At 38.7% G+C, this 19,859-nt stretch overlaps 1 protein-coding gene across 1 annotated transcript in view; it reads right to left on the bottom strand.

Moving 5' to 3' along the window:
• The window catches only part of SLC6A11 (solute carrier family 6 member 11), a 113,663-nt gene that overhangs the window by 21,086 nt on the left and 72,718 nt on the right, over positions 1-19,859 (bottom strand). The gene's annotated exons all lie outside the window — the stretch shown is intronic.

Raw genomic sequence — 19,859 nt, 5'->3', positions numbered from 1 at the left:
TAATTATTTATTCAAATTTAAAAATTTAGTGTGAAAAAATACTCTAAAGACAAAATATGCCATTCATAGATAATATACAAATCAAGCTGGGGAAAGAGAAGAGACAACTTATCCAGGGAAAGGCGTGTTTTCAGCAATACTTAGTGGCCCCAATTAGGCGCGAGGACATGGTTGTTCTGGTCACTATACAATTAATGAATAAAAGTTCTGTAGAGCTTAACAAGTAAATAGCTTTATAGTATCATTATGGTAACATTTATATCCATCCTAAAGCGATGCAAATACTAAATTCTAAATCAGAGGAAAGGAAAAAAAAGGGAGCATGAGCTGACACAGTGAGATTATTCTCCTCACAGCAATCTCAGAACATCAACATAACACGCAATTTTTTTTTACTTTAAAAATACTCCAACAAAACAGTTCATTTCATGAACTCTGACTAGAGTCAGAGTGTGTTATTACTACAGGTGAATATACTCTTAACTCCTGATTTGCCATGAGAGTGATGTGAAGAACCCACATCTACACAGCTGCACTATTATTTCCAATCCAATAAATTCTGGCTCCTGGTTTCCTGGGATAAACGAGCTCTGTAAGTTTTTTTTTTTCAAAGCAGAGCAACCAAAGTGCTTTTCAGAGAAGTAACAAAACACTGCCTGATAACCAGAGGCAAGAGCTGTGTATCCATTAGCTACTCTAAGTTTGAGACAGGAAAGAGCTAATGCAGGTAATGATTTCATGACTAATAATAGTAATACTAATAATAGTAATCAAATACTTATAAATATATGAAGGGGATGTATTTATTTTACATCTGATCAAGTGAGACTTAGTCTCTGGAGTTGTTGAGAGTGTTTCTGGTTAGGAATAACATTAAGATCACATTTGATTTGCATCAGTGGCTTAAAGGGTTTCATTGCTGTCATACTGAATAAGATACAGCTGGTTGCATCTCAAAGTTTCACCACTTGGTAAGGAAAAAACTGCACAGAGGAGGCCTTTTGACAGAAAGGCTCTTCAACAAGATTGGAAGCTCCCAAAACGCTGTAAGTAGCATAGGTCAACTGAAAATGCACAGTCTTCTTAAGCATAAACAAAAGCTAGGAAACTGGATCAGCATATGTAGAATCTGCTGTTTCCTTCCATTTCAGTTTTTGCACGATGTATTGTTGCAGTGCATTGTATAGCACTTCAATGAGCAACAGCCTTTCCTGCCGGCATATGCCAGCTCCACAGAAGTCTGATGATTCCTTGGACAGCAAGTCCTAGTGGAAATGGGGGCAAAGAAGAATTGTACTTTGAAGTGAGAACCTCCAGAGCTGCTTGAGAAAGGGAGCAGAGAGCACATCCCTCTGGAGGTCCTGTGTACCTTACTTAGAAAAACAGATAAAATTCTGGCCATAAGTGATACTATTTCCTTCAAAGAAAACAAGTCTCCTCTAAAGACCGTAACATCTGACAGTGATTCAACATAAAAAGTGGCAAATATTTTATGAGAAACATGTTCTGTAAGCAGATGTTCACATATTCTCTAAAAGTTGAATCAGATTGAAGAGCCCTTTGTTTTTGTTGCACTATATGACATCAATCTAGAAATTCCATCAGAACTTATGGCTAATGTTTAAACAGGAAGGAGAAAGTAATTTTATTTACTGAATAATAGAATCAGTGTAGCTTCTTTTGGGTTGCATACTCGGAGAACCAGTGACATTTCATTTGTGATGACCATTAGCATTTCAATTTCAATTTCAAGTTTCTGAAATGGCAAAACCATCTACTACTGATTGAGGAAGTGGCAAATAGGGAAATAAATTTAGAAACCGCAGGTAGATTTTTGTAGCTGGAAAAACATGAGAGGTGGACTAACTCTGTTGTATTTTGTCACAAGCCTAGACATGTCAACATTTTAAAGCCATGCAGTTGATATTACAGATCAGTTCTTCATCTTCTTGCCCCAATAGCTAGTGACCATCTGACATTGAGCATCAGACTGCAGTACTCAATTCGTGGTTGGAGAATTTGTTGAGGTACACAAATTCTTTATTAGTCTAAGTCACACCCAGTCTTAGTCATTCATAAACTGTACCTCAGGGGAAGCTGTTCTCATTAAAACTTCTAGTGGGTACAGATGGGCTCTTGATACCACTCACAAATCCAGGTGTCATCCATCTGGCTTACGGCAACAAAAGCATTACAAATTATTTCTGAGAGTGCTGAATTTGCAATGTCTGGCTTAGACTAGAAGTTGTAATGTTTTCAAGTACATGGAATGAATGTAGCATGATTCTGCAGAACAATGAAATTCTGAAGGACAGAGACAAAGAAAACGCCGCCAGTAAGCTGCAAACCAAGGGTTCTGGAGCCAGCAGCTGGTGAAAGGCTGGGACAAAAGGAGTACATTTTTTTTCTGAAATGAGATGGGGCTTGATGCATTTCTGGCATGAGTAAATTCCAGAGGAAAGGACCTGTACCAGAGAACATCCTGTTCATGCTTTATAAACTTAGTACCTTGAAAATCCTTTGGTTAGTCAATTAAGTCAATTCAGCAGTATGCTTTCATAAATTTGGGGACTGAAATTGTTTTATAGTCTTCTATTAGCCCCTACTTTAAAAGACGGAACTAAGTGTTTCTTCTTACTTTTTTAATCTCATATTTAAAATGTTTCCATGCCAAAACAAGATTAAAATTAAAGCACAAACTCTTTGTTTATTATACCTTAATATTTAAAAAATCCAAATGCCAAAGGACAAAACCTTTATATCTACTATGCTTACATTTTTGCACCCACGTTACAGCCATTTCCTAGACATGCTAGGCCCAGCGCGACATTAGCGACAATATGGGCAAACTGGAACGCAAACACCAGCTCAGAATACAGCAGCACAGCTGTTGCTCTGACTCCTGTACAGAAATAATGCTTGCTGGCTAGGACGAAGGGACTGTTCAATGAGCCCATGCAATGAAGCTCTGTTCCCAAAGGGAGAAGGCAAAGTAAACAAGCCTCAACTCTATGGCACTACCTGCTTTCTCCAAGTAGAAATGAGGCATGACAGCGAGAGATTGAGAGTCTCTCCACCTTCCATTTTCTGAGTGGGAAGGGGAAGAGCAGAGCTGTCTGTGCCCCGATCCTCATTTTGAGGCTTTCCCACACTTCGCTTTACAGCTTTCCTGATTCACACCATTAGCTCACAAGCAGTGGTCTCTGCTGCGTCCTGCTGATAACTAACTTAGGTTGGTACAAACACAATGCCACAAAACAGAATAAACAAGAACATTTTTTACTAAAAATGGAAAGCGCTGTTTTGCAAAGTCCAGCTCTCAAAAGCTAGCAAGAGCCAGATATTAAGTGTGCCTCCCTGAAGAAGGGCACAATCTTCATTTACATGACTACTCATCTTTCTGCCCAGGGAGATGAATCGAGCTAGTCAAACAGAGGATCCTGTTGTCTGGAGGATCCCTTGCCTCTTTTGTTGTCATGACTGTAGCGCATGTCATGAATGAAGAAGGATAAAGAAGGAAGAAGGGGGATGTGCTGTAGTGAAGACAACAGAATGCTGCTCTGGAAAATTAGATTCTTTTCATGTCTCTGCTATAAAGTTTCTATGTGACGTTATGTCCATAAATCACTTAAACCAACCCTTTCTCAAATGTTCATTAACTGGGTAGTCCTCATTTAATGAGTGTCCGAAGTGAAGTACAAAATTACTGAGCGTTCACTGTTGTGACCAAGGTGAACAAAAGCCATGTATGGAACAAGTGAAAAAAACACAGTATAAAAAGCCAGGTCTACCAACTTCAAATTGAAAATCCCAAAATGACTGACAGCCTCTCATTTTAGTCTCACTATGTATCCCTTTACATCAGTAAGATGGGGTCATGCCATACATCGAAAACAAAATAACTGAGGTTTATGAAGCACGTGGACAGTGCAGAGATAAGTCACTTTGAAAGGCTGAGCCATTTGTTGCAATGATCGAGGTCTGAACGATATGCAGTATATTTACAGGGCCAAGCAATGAGCAAAAAGGATAAAGCAAAATATTGCGTAACTGTCCTGAAATGAGCTTAATTGATGCTGTACCTGAATAAAGCAGAGACCCTGGGGAAAACCTGTTATATGTTGACGTTTATTATTCCCATAATGCATGGAATGGAAATGAACATTGCTCCCCTGAAGGACGATCATGAGATTCCAGGTTTTTCTCTAACTTCGTACCTTCCCTTTACTTTCCGTACTCTCTGTATAGATACAGTACAGAATTACAGAAAATGTAAGTACATAGTTTAGCTGGGCAGGCGATACCTCCATATACAGAATCACCACTGCCGTGCCTCAGTACTTACTGCTGCCTTACAAGAAATGTGCAGCACACATTGCGACAGCCTCAGGTAACACCTACGGTTACGTGTTACACGTGATTTGCATTCAGCAGCCTCACAGCGCAGGCACAGCAAGCTCCTAACTGCTTCAGAGCACAAGTCATGTGAACTCCTGTCTTCCCCAAAAGGTCTGCACAGGTATACTGACATATTCCCTGTGCTGGGATAGGGATTAGGATCTACGGGGATTCCTGCAGCAGCCTCTCTCAGGAGGGAGCCCTTGCCACCTTCAGTTCATACCATTTCCACGTATCAAATAGTTGGGAGAATATTGTTCACCCCTTAAGGCCATACCTCATTCCAGAAGTCCTTTACTGCTCTTAAAGCAAAGCAAACACTACTACACAGCTATTATGGAATCATCCCATGACTGCAGGAAACATTTCCCAGGATAAACTGACTTTAACTGGCACTTCCACAAGCTTTCAGTCGTGACAAACAGCTGAATATAACTCAAAAGGTGTAAAATTGTTTCGTGTCTGGGGAATATGGGAAAATTAAGTAGTTATTTTCAGTCTGATCCTCCTAAAAGATACATAGTTTTAAAAAAATATGTTGTCACCTGAAGAGCTTCATTTTACACCTCAGCTAGGAAGCTATTAATGAAATTTCACTGTTCTGTCTCATTGTGCATGTCTCTGCATGATAGTCTAGAAGAAAAATGCAAGATGCCTAAAATGCATGTTGAGGACATTTTCAGCAGAAGTGGGAGGGGTTTGTTAAAAATATGATACTCGGAAAGTACGTTCATGGCAGGTTATATGTTCAAATCCACAGCCAGGCGTCTCACACCTCAGTGCCTGGGCCCTGGAGGAAGACGGGACCTGGTCAGCCTACGTTGCCTCTGCCGGCGAGGATCAAGTCCGTGGGCTGGGTAGACAAGCTCTTGGGATAAACACCAGTTTATGGTCTAATTTTTCAGTCTGTTGCTCAAATAACGGTAAAAATGGGAAAAGCAAACAAAAGATGGTATGTTTTTTTAGAAATGGCCCAGTGGAGCACTAAATCACCTCAACCACTTCCTATACTTACTCCTTGTTCACATGTCTGTCTCTACGCTCAGTTGTGTGTGTACCTGTACATCCTCACAAGCACCCTGCACATGGTAACAGCAGCCCTCTAACTGTTGATTCACAGACCTACTGTGATTGCAAGGTGATTTTTTTTTTCTCTACTTTAAGTCAACAGACGAGAATAACTGTGTAACACTAGTGCTATTGTCACTGGCATTAAGTAGGAAAGACCATATATGGACCTGAAATGGAATTTACACCAAAAAAACCCCCAGAAATAAGTCAACAGACGAGAATAACTGTGTAACACTAGTGCTATTGTCACTGGCATTAAGTAGGAAAGACCATATATGGACCTGAAAGATACAATGGAATTTACACCAAAAAAAACCCCAGAAAAGCTCTGAAGAGCAGGCCGTGTCTAGACGATGAAGTATATGCCTAATTACACACAAAGAAAAGTAGCAGGAATGAATAAAGCTGCTATAGAGTAAGGCTCCCGGCCTTATACCAAACAGGAAAACAGTACTGTCAATGTCATTACAACTGGCTCAGACCTAAGAGCTGTATCTGACCTGTTGCAGGAGAGATGTCATGATTTCCTCCCAATGGTACTGCTCTCTGAACTCACAGAATCGACAAGGATGTTGAGGTAGTAGCTGTGGGGTTTTGGCAGTAGTCTGGACTTACACGTAGGCTTTAGGTGCCTGTGTATTACGGTTTCAGAGAGATTTATGGAAAGAAAAACACACATCACCCTTTCTCTTTTTGCAATCTTCTACATTATATTTCACAGATTTCTTAATGGTACCAAATCATGGTGATACTTTGGTTCAGGAGACAGTTTAGAGAGTTTTCAGTGTAATGGCTGATCTAAAAGAACTGCAACATCCATGTTTCTCCATACATCACTAGAAGAACAATCAAGCACTATGAGGATTCTTCCATTAAACAAAACAAATATGTTTTTTATCTGTCTTTCCATGACCTTTCCCCTAGTCTACAGTTAACAGATCTGTTAGAAATGATAAACATGTAAGGGCTGCTAATATTTGTATGCACACACTTACGTTTGCTTCCTTGAGTACTTCTATCAAAATCAAGGGAATTCATTTCACATTGGTGTCTGAGTACTGGCTAAAAGATGCATCCCAGTGGTGTAGTTTCGTAAATATGCACATTTTTTTTTCATTCTTAACAGTGAGATTGAACACCCACTTCAGCTGCAAAGCTCAAAGCATTCTTAACTACAGAGTGGTTAATGACAATTCCGTAATGAAGCACTCTGTCTGAGAATATGGGAGATCTCATAGGCCAGTTAAATGCTGCACTCACTCTTTAAAACATGATGTTCCAAATGTTGATAGTAATTTATTTCCCATTTTGTTATCAGAGAATAAGCAATCACTTTAGAGTTTTCTTTTAATTTAAATTATTCATTACTTTTTGATGAATCTCAGAAGTGTTTGTATTTTAAAAAGCAGTTTGCCTTTGGTTTCAAGTAAGAATTTTAAAAAGAAAACCTTTTCTGTCAGGACATAATAAATGAAATTTCAAGGTGAAGGCACAGAATAGTTGCAGATTTTTATAACAGTAAGAATACCTGAATAAAACAACCTGTTGCCAAATAGACTTAAATAGGAGCATTACTAGAGTTTAAGTCCTACACATCATGACAGGTTTAATGTTCACGTGCCAGCGCCTCTCAGGATACGTGGGGAGTGTGCGGAAAATGTCAAAAATTCATGTCAGCTACGGAACATCTCTACCTGTACTAGACTGCAAGGTTTAGGATTTTCAAGTTGGCTTCTAAAGCACATGCTTTGTGAGTCTATGGTCGCAAAGCATGGTTTACGTCCATGCCACCCGGGAGTCAGTCAAGCTATCTGGGTATTTGATGTACTGTAAAAGGTAGGCAAATTCAAGGAATGGAGGAGGCCACAATGAGAGGACTAAACCAAGATCAGAAAAAAAGAAAAACAAAATCCATATGCAGTGTAGAAAACAGAAAAGAAGATGGACAGCAAACAGAGACTGAAAACCAGTTATGGAACTCACACAGGGTGGCCAGGGTAAAGATCTTAGCTTTGTCTTTCGGGAAAAAGTACTGTACATTTTTTTATTATCATATAGGTTTAGACGTGACAGGACTGTAAGAAACTATAAAAATGTTAGGTCTTAATCTTGAAGTAGCACCTGCACGTGAAGAGTACCCCCGTCAGACATGAGGGAATTAACAACATGTTTAATTATGAGCACTAATAGAAGCTTTTGGGGAATCAAACCATTTCAAAAGAATCTGCTAGCCGTGGCCCTAACATAGGCTTCCTTCCTCTCCTCCTCCCACCTGAATTAGATAAGAGTGTTTAAGGGACTGCCTTTGGCGATGCCAACTACAGCTCCAAGCACTGCTACAACAGGTCAGAATAGGTCTAATAATTTCTGACATAAAACTGTAGAAAAACCCAAAATATATGCTGAGCAAAATATGATAAAAAAAATGCAGTTTCTAATGACTTTGGGAAAAAGCCAAAGCCCCTATTTCACCCTGTCCTTTCATCTCAGATAGTCTGGGGCTTTCGTTTCTATCAGTTTGTCATTAAAGACTGCTTTCAGTTACTAGCTAACATATCTTGACTGAATAGGAGCTGAAATGGAAAACCAAGCTGACCTTTCTGCTGTAACCCCACAGAAAAACAGCAGGCGCTCGTGCTATGAGCCTACGCATACAATTCGGAGGACAATCAGATGGATGGACAGAGGCTACTAAGATATTCTGACCTTGTGTCAAGGTCAGACTGGAACCTTTCTTTCCTCTCATGATTAATAGGCCTTCATTTTACATTGACACCAATAAAAAGAGCTGTGATTGTACATAGGAAACAAACATGAATAACTCAGCTATATTAAACATAAAACCCCCACGTTCATACATAATGGTATGTTTTTCCTGCAGACATACTTGCTAATGCACACATCCTGCACATGCAGAGGCTCCGGACCTTAACTGCTCTGGTGTAGCAAACAGCAGGACTCCAGGGCCACTGGACTCTGCTACTCAAAATAGTATTTTGATATTAAGAAAATAGAGAGCACATCCTCTCTACTGCCACATAGCCTGAAGTTTCCTAGGCAGCGAGCTTTACCATTTTCTATTTACAAGACTATTTTTTCCAGTCTTAGATCCCATGCCTCTTAAGGAAATGACAATATTATCACTGAGATGAACTTCTGAAGTCACTAGGAAACTAAGAATTATTCTACTGATTGAAGTGTGCCCACACAGTGTAATGTGCAACTATAAAAATCATTCCCAGAACTTTTCTTAAATTGCTGTTTATTACATTCCTCTGCCACAAGTTACATTTTTATGTATATACGAATGTATCTTCTAAGAAAAATGATAAAATAGGCAGTAGTGGAGGACTGAACATTTTACCTCTGATCTTATTCCAATGAAAATATTTTTTTTTCCAGCTTTCTCATTATGAAGAACATTCAACTACATCAAAAACTATTATGTTTGGCATGGGGTAGCACAGTTGACAATAGCAGGAGAGAGCACCAGGATGATAAGTAGACTGCTGTATGAAGGTTGGATATATACACACTAGAAGGAAAGCAACAGGTATGTGCGTGAGGTTTGGGGTTTTTTTCTTTGACACATCCTATGTTCCTCGTATGCTAAACAAGATGAAGAATGTTATACATTCACATGATGCCCCATCAGAAAAGACAGAGAGAGATTCAATTTGGATATTTTCAGTTTCAAGGCAGAATGCTTGGTCAAATGGGTGGAGAAGAGACCGAAGCACCTACATCTGCCCTGGAGGCCACACTGAGCAGGAACGTGCAGTGGTTTTACATCCCGTTGCAAAAACTGCAAAAGGTTATACTCCGGACAATTCACTGCCATCAACAGAAATCTCTGTTCAAAGGCATAAAAAAGAAAATTAACCAGTTTTCATTTATTCTCTAGTCACTCTCTTGTAATCAACTGAATTTTTTTCTTCAATAGCAGCTAACACAAAAATCAGCTGAACGTCTGTGCTATGCAACTGCGCAGAATACATATTTCAGTTCAAAGTACTCTTCTATTCTCAAAACCAACCCAAACACTTAGAAGATGCAGAGATTCAAAGTGAATAAATCCATTCCTTGCACGCATTCTGCTCTTTTCCTGACTAGCAGTACACTGATAATGTATCTTATTCCTATGAATCTTGCAGAGAAAAATCAAACAGGGAAGAATAAAGTTTATTATTTTAATTTTCCCACATAATTAACACAGTTATTGTAACTGCATAGTTTCTCATATTTGACTGTAAAATAGCAAAAAAGACTGGTTTTCTAATCATGGTATATGTTTAGTTTAAAAAAAAAAATCTACAAATCTCTTCAACAGAGTTAATTAAAAAAGACACATTTATTTAGAAAGCAGACAAAAAGATATTTCATAAAATTAAACTAGTTAATCCCAGGGGTCACAATGAAAAGCTTTTCGCTGACTAGGAAAATACAGCTTCCTGCTTGAAACTGAAATCTTGGAGCAACCAGGGAGCAAAAAGAGATTGTTGCAATGCAATTTTAAAGTAACTTTTCTGAGTAGAATATTACTCTAACTAAAGGCACAGGTTAAAGCCTCTGAGAACTTCTATGATGACCTTCATGATAAACCATTTGGAAAGTCACTGCCTCAACGAATACACTTTCAACAGTAGCTCAACATACTTTCGATATACTTATATTCAATGAAATATACTCATTCAAAAGAAAACTTTCAATGTCTAAATTTATCAAATCTACATTTATTGAACCTAAGGTAGAATTGTGATGTAGAAAAATAAGGATATAAATCAAAGACTATTCACTGAAAACGTGCCTGTCCCCAGGCTACTTGTAAGTGGCAACTGTTTGTTCAGACAGTCATCAATGTAAGAGCGTTTAGCATGATGTTTTACAAGTGAAACACAACTCCTCTAGGCTTATCCAGATGGCAAGAATAGTACTAAAATATCCCTCAGTTATCTCCATGCAGCCTCAGTCAACTCCAAGGAATTGTGGCTGAGGGCAAAGCTGGGGTCCCTGTGTTCAAGAAAAGTAAAGTAAAAAAACCTGCTGGATCCAAGCACCCTGGCACCAATTGTGTTACCTAAAATAAATAAGCTCTTTAGCCCCTGCCCCCTGTCCCCAGATGCCTTCTTGGGAAAAAAAGGAAAAAAAAAAAAAAAAAAAGAAAAATTATCTTGTTACTCTCTCATCTCAATGGGAAATGTCTTTAAATGGGAAACTAAACTAAAACAAAATATGAACTGTGTATTGTGGAGAAGCAGAAAACCTTCTTGGGAAAAAAAAAAAAAAAAAAAAAAAAAAAGAAAAATTATCTTGTTACTCTCTCATCTCAATGGGAAATGTCTTTAAATGGGAAACTAAACTAAAACAAAATATGAACTGTGTATTGTGGAGAAGCAGAAAAAAAAAATAATGTTGAGTTTTGGATACAGGACTTAGTTTGTTTCTGAAGTTTACTACCCAAGGGTTTTTAAACAACACAGCTTCTGAAAGCAGAGCCTTCATTAGAGCAGGAAAACACAACTTAAATGGCCAGGCAGAAAATGGCTGAATTAAGCTCTTTTTTCCCCTCTCTTTAATGGTAGTGATTCTCAAAAGATTAAAAGTAGGTTAGGCGAATAATAAAACAGCTATGTTTCTAGTGTCTACCTGACAACAGCTTTTGTAGAAGTGAATAATTACATGAAAATCACTTCCTTTCCACCTCTCTTTGGGATTTCTGTGGGTTGCTAGGCAGTCTCTCTCCTACCTTCTGCTAATGTTACTTACAGACGGGATGAATACAGTATATTCATTATGAGAATAGTGAGCTGAGGGGGAGAAGGACCTAAATACTTGAAGTTTTGTTTATTCATTGCTGCCTTTGGAGACCAACACTATAGCTCAGATTACTTTACACATATTTAAATGCTAATTTTCCGAGGCGTAATTCTTAGCCAAGTACCACCCTGTTAAAATGGAACAGGACCTACCTCAATACAGCAGCCACGCTAGTAGTATGTTTCTGTGTTGCCAGCCAATGTTGAAAGTCAGGTGCTGCAGCAAAGCATACTGAGGTTCCTTCTAGGACTTAGAGGAAGAATTCTTTCACTCACTCTGGCTGCTTTTCATGACTGAAAGAATGTTTGTTATGAGACTGGTTTACTTTCCTGAACTCCTTAACCCAAAACTTAGGAGATACCTTGATTGCCTTGGCATGATTCCAAAACTAGCAGCCACAAAGTACTGTTGCACTTCCCCATTTGTATCATCATGAGCACACTCATATAGGTTAGGGAGTATGTTCATTAAAAAAGAAATAAACATTATCCAAAAATCACTCCTCTCTGCAGAGTGCTAGCTGAGATAACTGGGGGTATGGATGCTCATTTCGGATAGCAGGTATGCGTGCGTGGTTGTGGGAAGGGCACTGAACCAAGTGCAAGGCTTCGTGGGTTTTTAAAAAGCGTCTTTGATTTCCAAACTCTGATTTCAGTCTTTTGAGCCTGCAATTCACTTTGATTATGGACTTGTAAGTTGACATCCTCAAAGTTACCTCACTCTGCATGCTACAACAGGAGACAGGAAAGAGACCAGAAGCTTTGGATTCACTTCCCAGTCAGCATATCCTGACGGCAGGATTCAAATACACAAACTAGCACCCCAATTAAGAGAAATCCCAACCTGGCAAGAACTAAGGTGCTAAACATACTGCATTTTAGATCATTATTTTACTAGTTTCTTACCAATTGTCTCCTTAACTTGGCTGATCGCTGAGGACAGCTTAGCTGCACACCCCATGTGCCCCACGCATCTACACAACTTTGCTTCTGAATTTAACATCATTATAGAAACAACAGAAGGTACACCCACACTCTGAAAGGTACGAGGCTCAGCTGCATTTAATGCTGGGATGCTTGCTTGTCTACTGCCATTTCTAACCTCTATATTATCTCCATTTCTAACTGGCATCTCACACCTCAAGAGGGCTCTGAATTCCAGGACGTGGAATACTCGGGTGACTTCAGTTTTCCACAGTGGTGGACCTGAAAGCCTGTTGTTTCTGCGTGGCGTTGTCATCACAATGACACCTTGCCTGGGCCACTACAGGAGTGGCAACGCAGGTAAGAGCATGCTCTAACCTCTGAGTTGTCCCAGTGTCTTTACATCCCCAATTTCACTCAGAAACAGCAATGCCTAAGGGCAGTTTTGCCTGCAGGTGATGTAAAAGGAGACTATTATGGCCATGAAAGCACCCTTTCAGGTTACCATGTTCAGAGATTTAGTCTGTCACAAAGTTACATCACAAAGAGCAATTGGAGGTGTGTAAAAGAGCATTATTAAGGCATAACCCTTTGGAGCTGCTCTCTCCTACTGGTATTTCAATGGCTATTAGTTATCTTGTCCTGACCATCTAAGAAATTTAAAGGTGTGAAAGAAATAATAGATAGCTATCTGATGTTCCTTGTTAAAGAAGTTACTTCGATTTAATACCACCAACCTACCTTATGCCTTGCTTCGTTTCTTTTGTGCAGATATACAAAGTCCCAGGAATAATTTTCATAAGATTTTTCCCATATTTAGAAAGAAAAATATCTAACAAAAGAACAAACATTTGGCCAGGCCTATCTTTATCTGAAAGTCAATACTAACATTCCAACTTTGCCCAAAGGAAAAATCCCATCTACAATGGTAGTTATAAGTCCAAGAATTTCTCTAAACTATCTTTATGATATAACTTGCATGTTTTCATTTACAGCCAATAGTTACAACAGTTGCCTAGAATACATGTAAGGAGAGAGATATCTCATGATACAGAATTTCCCCTTGGAATATATACCAGTTTTCCATTACTTTAGTTCTGGAGCATAAGGTAAGGACATGGCTGACAGTATAAGATACACAGAAAGATTCAAGAGATATTACTCGTATGAAAACATTTATGTCCCTATGATGAACATGATTTCTGGGAAAAAAATGTCACTGAGTAGCTGGAACAGTTCTTTTGTGTCTGAGCGATAAGAAATGAAAATTGTCTTCAGTAGATTGGTAGCTTAAATTTGGGAATCTGGCAAGCTGGCAACCTTTTTAAAAAGGTATTGATAAGAGGAAAAAATACCATTAAATCCCAGTATCTCTTGGGAGCAGCATCTGTTTTTTCACTGACTCATTTCTTGTAACGGCATACCAAACGTACAGAGAGTTCAAATCAGCAGATGGTCTGCATCGTTCCTCTGTGATGAAGCCTGCTTGTATTGACAGTTCTTGGTTACTGAAAATTGTCCAGCATTCTGGAAAGGTAAAGTCACTGACTGCTAGAGCATCCACATGTTCCAGTTGTGCTGTATAGCTCTCTTCTAGCATGCCTTAAAAGCATCAAAAGTTTTGCTTTCTCATACACTTGCACTATATAAAGCTTCAGGCATTTGGAAATGAAAGAAGTTAATTTTTTTCATTCTGTGCATGATATGAAAAAGCACAAAAAATAGCCATTGCCTTCCTTTCTCTTTTCAATGGAGAGTATATTTTCAGTGTCCTAGAGACACGAGATTTTACCAGGTCTTTCTGGGGGCATGTTTGGGGGTGGAGGCATGCTTGATGTCATTTCCTATAAATGATAAATAAAGATGCTCAATTTATTTAAATAAATGCAGGAAGTGCAGTTAACTAATTTCTAAAATGAGGGCGTTGATTAGTGTTCCTCTTTACTGACTAAGACACTATCACCAAATGCTCTCAGAATGAGATATTTGGCTGCTCCCACATACACTATAACGCCTATGGACAGTCAGAGGAGTTTCAAAATATTTACACTCAATTGCATTGAGGGATTGATGAGAGAGGTCATCCTGACTAATTTCTGGAGTGTTCTGAATCCAAAGCGAGGACTAATTTCTGGAGTGTTCTGAATCCAAACCGAAATGTTTTTAGGGTCTTTTTTCTTCAAATATTCCATTTGCATAACATTTGCCCGAAAGTAGGGCTCTGGGGTTGGTTTGGTTTTTAGGTTTTCAGGGGGAGGGTGAGGCAGGAGTTTTAGCAAATGTGGTAGGGTTCCATATCCTCTCAACAAGTTGATCATTTCAAGATACCTAATTGCTGTTACAGAGCTGCTTGACTGTAATATCACAGTGACAAAACAAATCCTTCTCTGATAGCTTTTTTTGTTTACTCCTGTTACTTTCTTAACATTCTCATTCAGCACTCTTGGAGCCTGGGGAACACTGGAGATACTAAACACAGTATTCAGCCCCGATTGCAAATACTTTAAAAAAGGTAAATGTTTTGGTCATGAATCATTATTCAAAGAATTCACTTCATTTAGAAACTAAGAGGAAACTATACTTAGGTTATACAACATTAGGTTAAATGTTATTTAAGCTAACTTCTTTAAAAACAATAATTCTCAGGAATTCTTTTTAAGCAATATTCTTAAGAATATTTATTTTAGAAACTGCACTTTTAAAAAAGTATCTAAAAAGAACAGAATTTGAAACAGGAGAAAACACAGTTATAGAAGCATGAGAATTACTTGATCCTGAATTCTTCCTTTTATTGAAAACAGCCTAAACCTCATACTAAACTAAGTTTTCCACAGGGGGATTTCCATTCATTTCTGCAATTTAGACACTGTCCAAGTACCCAATAATGAATGCTAAAATGATACGTAAACCCCAACTGAAGTAAAGTTTGACTGAGAAGTAAAATGTTCTGTATTGTATATGTGATATTAAACAGTTATTGCTGCAGAATGCTGATCCAAAGGTTTCAGATGTACTGAAGTAACTTAGTGCCATGTATTATTCACACCCAGTAATAAAAAGAACACATACTAAATATTACTAAAAATAACTGACATAATCATATTGAACTGCATATGAACCACTCTTAAAATAGAGGCTAGATTTCTTGAAAGAAGTATTTCCTCATCTTTGAATACTATACTAACCAACAAATAGCCTTTTGGTTTGTGTAAACCTGCAATTCAAAGACAGACAGACTGTAAAATCACACCTTAAAGATTATTTTCAAGTAACTCTATTTTTCATTTAGGCAGAAGTGAAACTCTCATGGTACTGAGAACATGGCAGTAGCATACTTGTGATCTGTTTCATTTGCAATGTTTACACACTAAACAGTTCCATGGCAAGGTCATGCAATATGGCTGCATAATATAGTCAAGTCTGTACTAGTTGGTTAAGCAGCCTCACAACAAAGTAAAATTTAAAAAACACTATGGCCATATTTAGGCTACAACTATTCCGTCCATGCAAGGAGGATGCTGTGCTACAGGGCTGAACCCAGCTGTGCTGTGGAAGGAGAAGCTGTGCAGGCATGCCTGAATTGGAACAAAAATGAAATGCTGGTACCAGGAGCAGTAAAAAGGTGGCTTACAGTCCCTCTCCCTGGTCAGTAAATCTGTGCCTAACACGATGCCAGAAAGACACTCCCAGAGTGGATTCAGTTTATGTTAGGAAAACAGAACTTCTGCCTAGAGAACAAACCATTTGCACCATCAAAGAAGGCATCATGTCAAAAGCACCCTTTTCCCAGAAGAGCTATCACTATATTGGGAGTTTTTTCAGGATTCTTGTGTCAGCCAAGGGTCCTGCTCCTTCCAACTAGTGATTATAATATAGCTATGATGCCAAAGTCTGTCTGCCACCTAGGTTAGAGCGTAATAAGGGTGCTTAAATTAAAAATGTACTCTCCTGAGTTCTCCGGTAGCCAAAGGAGAGAGATTGGCCCCTCCTTGAAAGTTACTCAATCATTAAGTGGGATAAATTACCCCTGGAGAAGCCTATTTTCTCTCTGTTGCTTATACAGGGAATTAAAAGCACTACATTAAGGTTCTTCAGTAGGGTACCTTATATCAAATGGCATGATTTCCAGTGGGACCTGTGGGAACTGAAGATCCCAGACCACTTCGAGTCCTGAAGGTTCTACTCAAGTTGCATATTTCACCTCTAACATCTTTTAATGTCTACTTCGCAATGTGAAAATTTCTCTGTTTAAGGAAAACTTACATTTAGCACTATACAGTGTTAAAAAAAGAAAAAGAAAAGGAAATTTAAAACAGAAGAAAAAGAATGTGCTACCTCACTACTGAATGCTTAAAAATTTTACAGTTCATTTTAACACTACTGAATGCTTAAAAATTTTACAGTTCACTTTAAACAGGTAAAGCTTCTGCAATGTTAGGGCACAAAATTTAATGGAAATTTTCCCATTGATTTCCAGGGGCCAAGATTTTACCTTGCTAGTTTTTATAGAACTGGAATTTGTGAAAACAAGAAATGCAACTAAAAGAATTGCTTATTGGCTTTTTTTGCTTGCAGAAATATTTATCAAGCTGAAGTTTGAAATATGTGAAGAGTTAATATATGTTCTACTACTCTAATATAGCATTTAGCAAATTATGGGCTTGAGGACACCATAGGCAGAGTGAAATAAAAAAAAATACTCATCCCTTACATTACAAAGACTTTAAAATTGAGCTGGGTTCGAATAATTGAATTTATGATATAAATTCTCATCTAAATAAAAAATACCCCTCGGGAACATATTCAAATTTTCTAAGCAGTAAATAAAAGTTTATCTCACAAAAGCTTATCTATGTTCATTATATCTTTGTTCACTTCAGAAATCCCTTTCATGACACAAAAGATTTTCCTGACTGCAAATATCTTGCAGAAGGAACCCTAACGGTGGCATTATGTATTGGGACGGTTGTAGTAAATATGGTAAAATAAGCATATGCATACAGAGATGCCATCCTTGTCTACACTGTTGCAAAGACAGAGGAGTTCCCTATTTAGGTCACTGCACTATCTGGTCAAGTCAGTCTGAAGATACTGTTGATTCACAGATCTGAGAGATCAAGACTTAGTATGTAATGCATAGCCAAGGTCTTAATTCTGTCTTTGCGTATGCACACAAAGATCTCATTAACTCCTGATAAAAAGAACTGTCTTTGACTGGAGAGTTTGTGTCAAGGGATATATGAAAAGCTGAAACCAGGACAGCTCTATGTACCAATACTATAATTTTTTTCCCGGGTTGTATTCTGCAATGAGATCTAACAACTCTACTTTCTTCCTTAGAGTGGGGTGTGCAGGGATTGACAGGCACTGTCAATACAGGGAAAGAGCAGACAGAGTGGAAACAGCTCTCTTCAAATGTGCTCTTCATTTTTACATATTTTTTTCTTGCATTTTCTACAGTAGCAGCACCAGCATTAAAGGCTGTTTGGGGCAATCAACGCACTAAACATTTAATTCACACTTTCTCAGATTAGATCAGATTACTGCCTTCCTCCAACTGTGTTGGGGAAGATGGCGTTGAGTCTCAGTAATCTTTTTTATGGCTGTAGTTTCTACCCATACAACCTCTTTTTTCAGTGACTGCGGTCAGCAAGTGATTGTAAGAAAATAATCTGTCTCTATTGACTCTTCATGGAAAGCAGAGAGTAGCAGTCATAAGAGCATAGCTTCCTAACCCACAGCACTGCCTTTCTCCAGCCACTGCCAAAAGCATAAAAGCCCAAAGGCAAATTAAGCAAAAGTCTGCAGTGTTGACTTGCCCGGAGGTGAAGAACATATTTCGCCTTCTCAGCTACGCTGGCACAGTGCTGCGGGTGGGCACCTCAACTTTGGATTCTGGCCCAGCTGCTGGAATTGTGCCACTGGCAGCTGCATTTCAAAAACTTTAAAAAAACCAATCAAGTTTCTATAGCATTACCAGTGCAGAATTCATCTCTCTCTATTTCCAGAGCCTGTTCCCTCTGCTCCTTCTGTTCCTTCTACACTTGGCATTGGAAACGTGACAGAAGCTGCTGGTAAAGCTTAGAAACTGCAGAAAAGATGAACCCCAACCATGAGATATTATTGCTCCTAAATTTTTTGGAAGTGGTCAGCAACCATGTGGTTGAAGGTGATATAAGCCTATTTTGATTTTCAAAAGTATTTTGGAAAAATCTGTCACCAAAAGCTCTTTAGGAAACTAAGCATCTGTGGTTTAAGAAAGTAAGTCGTTGCTGGAAAAACAACTGATGAGAAGATAGGAAACACCAGATAAGAGTAAAGGAATAATTTTTACAGTGGAGGGAGGCCACCAATGGAATACTACAATGACCTGTGCCTCTGCTGTTCAGTTTCTTCACAAGTCACTGACAAAAAAGGGGAAAAGGGGTGACACAAAGTTAAGCAGACTAGCAAAGATGATAGTTAAAAAAAGAAGTGACACTAAGTTACCCAGACTAGCAAGAATGACAGCTTATTGTGATGATGGATCTTATAAGCTGGCATGACTGGAAAATAAAATTTTAAAAAATTGTAGATAAAATTCAATTACATTTAAAGCAATATATACAAGAAAAAGCAACTCTGATTTGACATATGAAATGATGGGCTCTGAGCTGATAATTTTGATTTGGAAGCATTATCTTGTAATTACATTAGATAGTTCCAACAGTGCTCAGCAGTGGTTAAGAAAGCAAATTAAGTGCTAGGCATTATTAAGGAGGAAAAGGAATTAAAAGGAATACTAAGGAAGAGAGTAGCATTATACCACTGACTAAATCCATCGTTTGTCCACATCTTGAATACTCTATGCAGTTCTCACTATGGTCTCCTCACATAAAAAGTTACAACAGAATTTGAAAGGGCTAAGAAAAAGATGAAACAGGTAACCAAAAATAGCTTTGTGCTTTGTGGTATGAACAACCCCATGCATCCATACAGGCTAGGGGACAACCTCCTGGAAGGTCCTAGGGCACAAGCTGACCGTGATGGTGTGTGCCCTTGGGGCAAAGCTGACCAACAGTATCCTGGGCTAAGCATGAGGAAGAGCATTACCAGACATTAAGGGAGCTGGGTGATCCTTTTTCTCTGCCAAGCACTGTTGAGACACGTCTAGATTGCTGTGTTCAGTGCTAGGGTCTCAGTTCATGAGAGACATAGACTTACTGCAGTCCAGTGAAGGGCTACAAATATGATTAAGGGACTGTTGCATCTAGCATGCGAGGAGAGGTTGAGAGAGCTGGGACTGTTGACGCTAGAGAAGACTCAGGGGACCGTAACAATGTTTATAAATACCTGATGGGAGGGAGTAAAGAAGAGGGAACCAGTGCCTTCTCAGTGGTGTCTGATGGAAGGACAAGAAGCACAAACTGAAACACAGGAAATTCCACTTAAACATAAGAAAAAGCTTTCATTGTCAGAGCGGTAAAACACTGGAACAGGTTGCCCACAGAGAGCTTGTGGAGCTGCCATCCTTGGAGATACACAGAACCCAACTGGACATGGTCTTTGGTGGACTTGGCAATATTAGGTTTATGGTTGGACTCGATGATCTTAAAGGTCTTTTCCAACCCAAATGATTGTATGTTTCTACAGTCCTGAACAACTCGTTCT

This window comes from Aptenodytes forsteri, unplaced genomic scaffold (genome assembly GCF_000699145.1).
Source record: "Aptenodytes forsteri isolate BGI_AS27 unplaced genomic scaffold, ASM69914v1 Scaffold105, whole genome shotgun sequence".
In the NCBI taxonomy this organism is placed as follows: Eukaryota; Metazoa; Chordata; class Aves; order Sphenisciformes; family Spheniscidae; genus Aptenodytes; species Aptenodytes forsteri.
The sequence above is the reverse complement of the archived record's forward strand: the minus strand, read 5'-3'. Positions and strand labels throughout refer to the sequence as shown.